The sequence below is a fragment of the Chenopodium quinoa genome, unplaced genomic scaffold, assembly GCF_001683475.1.
Source record: "Chenopodium quinoa cultivar QQ74 unplaced genomic scaffold, ASM168347v1, whole genome shotgun sequence".
Lineage (NCBI taxonomy): Eukaryota > Viridiplantae > Streptophyta > Magnoliopsida > Caryophyllales > Amaranthaceae > Chenopodium > Chenopodium quinoa.
This window is the reverse complement of record NW_018742483.1, coordinates 300,813-308,983: the sequence shown is the minus strand read 5'-3', so window position 1 is coordinate 308,983 and position 8,171 is coordinate 300,813.

The following is an 8,171-nucleotide window of genomic DNA, read 5'->3' as shown; positions in this document are numbered from 1 at the left end:
AGAGAAGAGTGTTGGTGATGACTGATATAGACTACAATTTGGATGAATTATGTTCATGTGGTTTTGATGCAGGAACTTGGAGCAAAAAGAATAAAAGAAGCAAAACCAGAAAAGCTGTCAGTAGCTAGGAGCGGGCGCTCCTACTCTATCTGTAACACCCCGACCTCTAATTCAGTTATTAAGATAATCTTAGCAGCGGAATTAACCTAACACGGTCGGGACGTCACTGCCGTAAATCCCTCATGAGATTTACAAGGCAACAAACATACTTAATTAACAAACTTGATTTATAAAACATAGTAATCTATTTATAACAAACATTATTCTTAATTTTTATAATAGAAAATCCTATCTTATCTCAAATTTTACTAAGTAGCTTAGTCTTACTATTCAAATTAAACAACTTAAAACTATAACTACTATTAAGTGATAACTGAAAGTAAAATCCTCGCTACTACTCGTCTCCATCATCCCCATCAGTACCTAAAACATAAAAACATAAAAACGAGTGAGCCGAAGACTCAGTAACGAACTACTCTAGTAGTGTAACATCATTTCAATTCATTTTCGTTAACAAAACAGGGAGAATGGAATATCTTAAAACATTTAATAAAATTCATATAATGATATATATAATGTTCATATTAACATGCTAGTCGCTGGCAAGTATGACATGGCGGAACGTCTTCCGCGATGGGCCGGTGCCCATAACATAGAGCAGATGCTCAACATAGTTGGGCTAATGCCCCATGGGTACATGCATGACCGAAAAGTAACTTGTAAACATATACTGCCAGACGGACTAGGTCTTTCACCGTTATTTATCATGTTGTGTAACTTTAACATAAGTCATTCATAGATTCATGACATACTTTCGTAAGATCCAAAGATTAATAAAACAACGTATATCAATAAAATCATTCATATAAATCATTAAACTGAAGTACATTAATAAACACGTTCATCATCCCGCAAGTCATTAAATCCAGAGATATAAACAACTTTCAAAAATGACATCATGCTTTTATAAATACATTTTGAAGGGAATTGCGGGTACTAGCAATAGCCGTTATCTCGATTTACAGTCTGATAACCTTCCTGTTAGCCTTTATTCTATCGTTCTCACTGAGCTCTGAGGTTCGATTCTTCTTTTATATAACAAAAGTTAAAATTATAGTATTAGTAGGGAAATTGATAGATATATAATAATTCACTCATTTTAAAGCTCTTTTTTTTAAAAAAAGGTTTACTATCTTGTTTGAAAATACATAGCATTGTAGGATTTATAAACAAATGATCAACAAAAATTCATTTTAAGAAATGACAAGGTATAACCTTTTTACATAATATGCTTATACAACTACTTAGAAAACTATAGGTACTACGTTACTACTCTTATTCTTTTTAATAACAAGAAATGAATACTTATCTATATCTCATGAATATACCAGTACATAGCAGTAGTAAAAACAAAGCTATTATATCTATGTTAAGCAAAAAAAGTTTTCCATCATAATACTATATACACTATCAATATCTAATCACCAAAATGTATACAATCATTTTCAAAGAAAGTGAGAATAAATCTAAATAAAAGTTAAACTTATACTCAAAATTATATTGGGGAAGAGTAAAATACTCACTTTGACTTGCACAAATGGAGTAGTGGGTTTTTCTATGGTACAAGCTATAAATGGAGGAGGAAGAAGAAGGGCGTGAACCGGGTGGTTGCGTGAGCTGGGTCGGTGCGTGAGAGTAGCAACTTAGAGCAGGGGAAGGGTACGGTGGAGATGATTGAATTGTGGTAGTGGTGGTGGCGTTGCCTTGCGCAAATAGGAGATCATGGAGTATAACTTGTTAGTTGTTATACACTTAAAAGAGAACAAGTGAACTGATAGGATAAGATTTAAGTAGTATGTGATTAACACAATATTGAGAAGCAAAATTTTGACTTCACCTCTTCAATACTTAACCGTGAAGGAAGAAGGGAGTTAAGAGGTGCCTTTTTGTCTTTTGTTCCATGGGGATAAGCTCTTAATTGGGCTAAAATTAATAAATTAACTTTGATTGATTTGGGCATATAAAATTAACAACAAGTATAAGGCCTTCAATACTTAATTGTGAAGAAAAAGGGGCGGAAAGAGGTGGGTTTTGTCCTTTTGCATGAATAAGGGTATTTTGGTCATTTTATTTTCTCGGATTAAAATACATATTTTGATACAAATCTTTAAACATTTTACTGATCGGAAATAAGCTGTAAAATAATAATTTACTTTCCTTAAAATTAGCATCTGAAATAATATAATATTAAAATAAAATTCAAGATTAAAACATTCGTTCTTGTTAAAACAGAGACAAAACTTTAATTAATCTAATAAAATAAATATTAGCGTATAATAAATCAGGTTTTAAAATCTCGGGTATTACATTCTTACCCCCTTAGAAAAAGTTTCGACCTCGAAACTGGAGCTCAGTCGATCTTAGAACAATTATATCATTAAAGCATACAGGTCACATTTAGTCAATCAATTCTCATAATATTTCTACAATAACAATATCACAACATATAATATATAATAGTCCATACGTTGTTTGTGGTTAAACAAACAATTCGAGGTATTTTGTTTGCATTTGTTCCTCCACTTCCTATGTAGCTTAAGATGTTAGGTGATTGGCCCATAAGACCTTCACCATTGGAATTACCTTGTTTCTAAGTTGTTTCTCTCTACGGTCAAGGATTTCAATTGGTTTTTCCTCATATGTCAAATCGTTCCGCAACTGTAAGGGTTCATGTTGAATCACATGGCTTGGATCAGGGAAATATTTCCGTAACATTGACACATGAAACACATTATGCACCTTCTCTAAGTCGGTGGGTAAGGCAAGTCGATATGCTACCTTATTCACTTTTTCTAAGATTTCGTACGGCCCGATGTACCTTGGAGTTAACTTTCCTGATTGATTAAATCTCATAACTCCTTTTGTAGGAGAAATTTTTAAAAATACATGGTCTCCAACATTAAACTCTAACGGTCTCCTTCGTTTGTCTGCATAACTCTTTTGTCTGCTTTGAGCAGCTTTCATTCTTGATTGTTTAAGACGAATCTTGTCAGTTGTTTCTTGAATCAGCTCTGGTCCTATGACACGTACCTCATCAATATCACTCCAACACAATGGTGTTCGACATCTCCTCCAGTAAAGGGCTTCATATGGGGCCATTCCAATGGTGGCTTGATAGTTGTTGTTGTAAGAAAATTCCACCACAGGTAAATATTTTTCCCAAGTTCCTTGAAAATCCAAGACACATGCTCTTAACATATCTTCAACAATCTGATTAGTGCGTTCAGTTTTCCCATCTGTTGTTGGGTGGAAAGCAGTACTAAAGTTGAGTTTTGTTCCAAGCGCCTTTTGTAATTCTTTCCAATATGTAGCCTGATATCTTGTATCACGGTCAGAAACAATTGAACTAGGTACCCCATGTAACCGCACTATGGTGTTCACATATAATTCAGCAAGTTGATCCAGACTCCAGTTAATTTTCATTGCTAGGAAATGTGCAGATTTTGTTAATCGATCCACAATCACCCAAATAGCATTCATTCCTTTAGTTGACCTTGGTAGTCCTATGATAAAATCCATTGATATCGAGTCCCATTTCCATTCTGGTACATCCAACGGTTGTAACAAACCTGCTGGTCTTTGATGTTCTATCTTAATTCTCTGACACGTCAAACATTTAGCTACAAATTTCGCCACTTCTTGCTTCATGTTACTCCACCAGTACATTTGTTTCAAATCCTTGTACATTTTGTTTCCTCCAGGGTGAATCGAGTATAATGAACTATGAGCTTCCTCTAAAATCTTCTTTTTCAACATCTCTTCATTGGGAACACATAATCTACCTTGAAACCTTAATGTTCCATCCTCCTGAATTACAAAACCCGGGGATTTCCCACTTCGTACCTTATTCTTTATTCTTTCCAATTGTGAGTCCTTACTTTGGGCCTCCTTAATTTCATCTATCAATGTCGGTCTTATCTCTAGTGTATTTAGACAAGCACTCCCATCCTTATGAATAAATTCGATTCCCATCCTTTGTAAGTCGTTATAGTTGGCTTAAGAAAAAGGTAAAATTGAACTCAGGCGAGCTTTACGACTTAAGGCATCAGCAACAACATTAGCTTTTCCAGGATGATATTAGATACTCACATCATAATCTTTTAAGAGTTCCAACTATCTACGTTGTCTCATATTCAGCTCCTTTTGGGTAAAAATATACTTGAGGCTTTTATGGTCAGTAAAAATTTTACATGAAGCACCGTATAAGTAATGTCTCCATAATTTGAGTGCAAAAATTACGGCAGCAAGTTCAAGATCATGAGTGGGGTAATTTTGTTCATGTATTTTGAGCTGGCGAGAAGCATAAGCTATGACTTTATCATTTTGCATCAATACACATCCTAAACCATGCTTGGAGGCATCACTATAAATAAGAAATCCTTCAGTTCTAGATGGAAGGGTGAGAATAGGAGCAGTGGTGAGACGTTTCTTAAGTTCCTGAAATGCAGACTCACAATCTTTATCCCAAATAAACTTGGTAATTTTCCTCACAAGTCGAGTTATAGGTAATGCAACCTTGGAAAAGTCTTTAACAAATCTTCTATAATATCCAGCTAAGCCCATAAAACTTCGTACATCAGGAACGTTGGTTGGTCTAGGCCATTCCACAATTGCTTTTATTTTCTCAGGATCTACAGATATTCCCTTATCAGAAATAATGTGCCCCAAAAATGATATTTCCTTTAGCAAAAACTCGCACTTTGTTAATTTTGCATATAACTGATTCTTGATCAAGGTATCTGGCACTATTCTCAAATGTTCCTCATGTTCCTCATTATTCTTGGAATACACCAAAATGTCATCTATAAAAACAACAACAAACTTATCGAGGTATGGTTTAAAAATACGGTTCATCAAATCCATAAACACCGCTGGTGCATTAGTTAACCCAAATGGCATTACAACAAACTCATAATGACCATATCGCGTTCTAAAGGCAGTTTTTGAAACATCTTCAGATTTAATGCGGAGTTGGTGATATCCAGACCTCAAATCAATCCTTGAGAATACTTTTTCACATCGAAGTTGGTCAAATAAATCATCAATACGAGCTAAAGGGTATTTGTTCTTGATTGTGATCTTGTTTAGCTCCCTATAATCGACACATAACCTCAAACTTCCATCCTTTTTCTTCACAAACAAGACTGGGGCTCCCCAAGGTGACACACTCGGTCGAATGTATCCTTTCTCAAGCAACTCATCTAATTGTTTCTTTAATTCTTGTAATTCAGTTGGTGCCATCCTATATGGTGCTTTAGAAATAGGAGTCGATCCTGGAATTAACTCGATGGTAAAGTCTAATTCTCTTGGTGGTGGCATGCTAGGTATCTCTTCTGGAAAGACTTCTGGGTACTCACAAACTATAGGAATGTTAGTTACTAATGATTCAGGTTGGTTTAAGTCAACCACACTACAAAGATAACCACATATCCTCTTATCAATCTGGTGAGCTTTCAAAGCAGAGACTATTTGGATCTTTGGTTTTCTTTCAAACTTTTGACAGGATATCCTTTCTCCATTTGGAGTCTTAAGGGTTAAACTTTTCTTAACACATTCAATTTTGGCCTCATGCTTAGTTAACCAATCCATACCCAAAATTATGTCAAACTCAGATAAGTCAAAAGCTATCAAATTAGCTGGGAATTCGACTCCCTCTAAAATAATAGGACAGTCTTTATACATGGTTCCACATTTTACGGTTTCTCTAGTAGGGAGGGAAACACTTATTCCAAGAAAGTCATAATATGGTTTCAATTGCAAACTATTGGCGAATATTGGGGAAATAAAAGAATGTGATGCTCCAGAGTCAAAGAGAACATGAGCATGTGAAGAATGGATAGATAAAGTACCAGTGATTACAGTGTCATCATTATCTACCTCATCCTGTCTCATCACATAAACTCTTCTAGTTGTGGGTGGTCGAGGTAGATTTCGGTTTGTGCCTCCTGTGTTGGCGTTGTTCCTTCCTCGATCTGCACCAGATGGAGCAGATCCCTTTGAAATTGGTGTAACTGTTATGAATTTAGGACAATCCTTAATATAATGACTAGGACTCCCACATCGGTAGCAAGTATTGGTACCGACACGACATTCATTCTCAGTATGGCTTCTCCTTCCACATTTAGCACACACTACTTGAGATCTATTATTCTGATTTTTGTTCCCTCCTTGCTGACCTTGTCCTTTATTACCAGAGTAACCCCCGTGTTGACTTTGGTTTTGCCTCTTTGTTCCTCCTTGGTTTTGGTTATCATTCCTCCTTTTATAGCCAACATTTTGTGCCTCTCGAAGTAATACAACCCTTTCCACATTAACTGCTACATCAACCATATCTTGATAAGAATTAAGTCGTTGAGATGATAGTTTGTCCTGATATTTCAAATGGAGACCTCGTTCGAAACGATTCATCCAAGATTGTTCCGTTGATACTAATTCTGGTGCAAATCTGGATAACTCCATGAATTTGTTTGCGTAATCCAACACACTCATGGTTCCTTGTTGCAAGTGGAGGAATTCATCTTCTTTTTGTCTCCTCAAAGACAATGGATAAAACCTATCTCGCATCAACTCTTTGAGTTTGGTCCAACTAAATCCAGACTCATTCTTCCTTTCCTTGTTGACCTTCCACCATAAACTTGCTTGACTGGTGAGATAAAATGTAGCACAGTCAACTTTCATTCTTTCAGGACATCGCAAGGTCTCGAACAACTGATCCATCCGGTTAATCTAATCTTCAAACTCGACTGAATCAGGCTTACCATCATATGATGGTGGGTTAAGGGATGAAAATTTTTTAAACATTGACGCACTATCTTCCTCATTCGTATTTTTCTTTTTCCTAGAATCTTGAACTAGTTCAGCTAACAACGTACTCACATTCTCGAGTCGTCCCATTCTTTCTTCGTACTCCTCCAAGGGTTGCTCCTTGTTGTTTTCCTCATGGACGTTTTCTTCGTGGACTATTTCATTTCTTATAAAAACATCGTAATGGGTTCCTTTGGAGGCATCGGTAGTTCCCTTGTAACTTGCCATTCTGCACATCAAATGTGATTAAGAAAACTAAGAATGGAAAAATAAACCCCTTTATCCCGTTCCTACACTCACACTCAATTCTATATATATATATATATATATATATATATATATATATATATATATATATATATATATATATATTTTTAAAAAAACATATTTTTTAGCTAGTGATCTTATTCTAAAAATCTAAACAACTTTATATATAAATGTAAAACCAGTAGGGTTTCACAGGAACCGTTGCTCTGATACCACACTGTAACACCTCGACCTCTAATTCAGTTATTAAGATAATCTTAGCAGTGGAATTAACCTAACACGGTCGGGACGTCACTGCCGTAAATCCCTCACGAGATTTACAAGGCAACAAACATACTTAATTAACAAACTTGATTTATAAAACATAGTAATCTATTTATAACAAACATTATTCTTAATTTTTATAATAGAAAATCCTATCTTATCTCAAATTTTACTAATTAGCTTAGTCTTACTATTCAAATTAAACAACTTAAAACTATAACTACTATTAAGTGATAACTGAAAGTAAAATCCTCGCTACTACTCGTCTCCATCATCCCCAGCAATACCCAAATCATAAAAACATAAAAACGGGTGAGCCGAAGACTCAGTAACGAACTACTCTAGTAGTGTAACATCATTTCAATTCATTTTCGTTAACAAAATAGGGAGAATGGAATATCTTAAAACATTTAAGAAAAAACATATAATGATATATATAATGTTCATATTAACATGCTTGTCGCTGGCAAGTATGACATGGCGGAACGTCTTTCGCGATGGGCCGGTGCCCATAACATAGAGCAGATGCTCAACATAGTTGGGCTAATGCCCCATGGGTACATGCATGACCGAAAAGTAACCTGTAAACATATACTGCCAGACGGACTAGGTCTTTCACCGTTATTTATCATGTTGTGTAACTTTAACATAAGTCATTCATAGATTCATGACATACTTTCGTAAGATCCAAAGATTAATAAAACAACGTATATCAA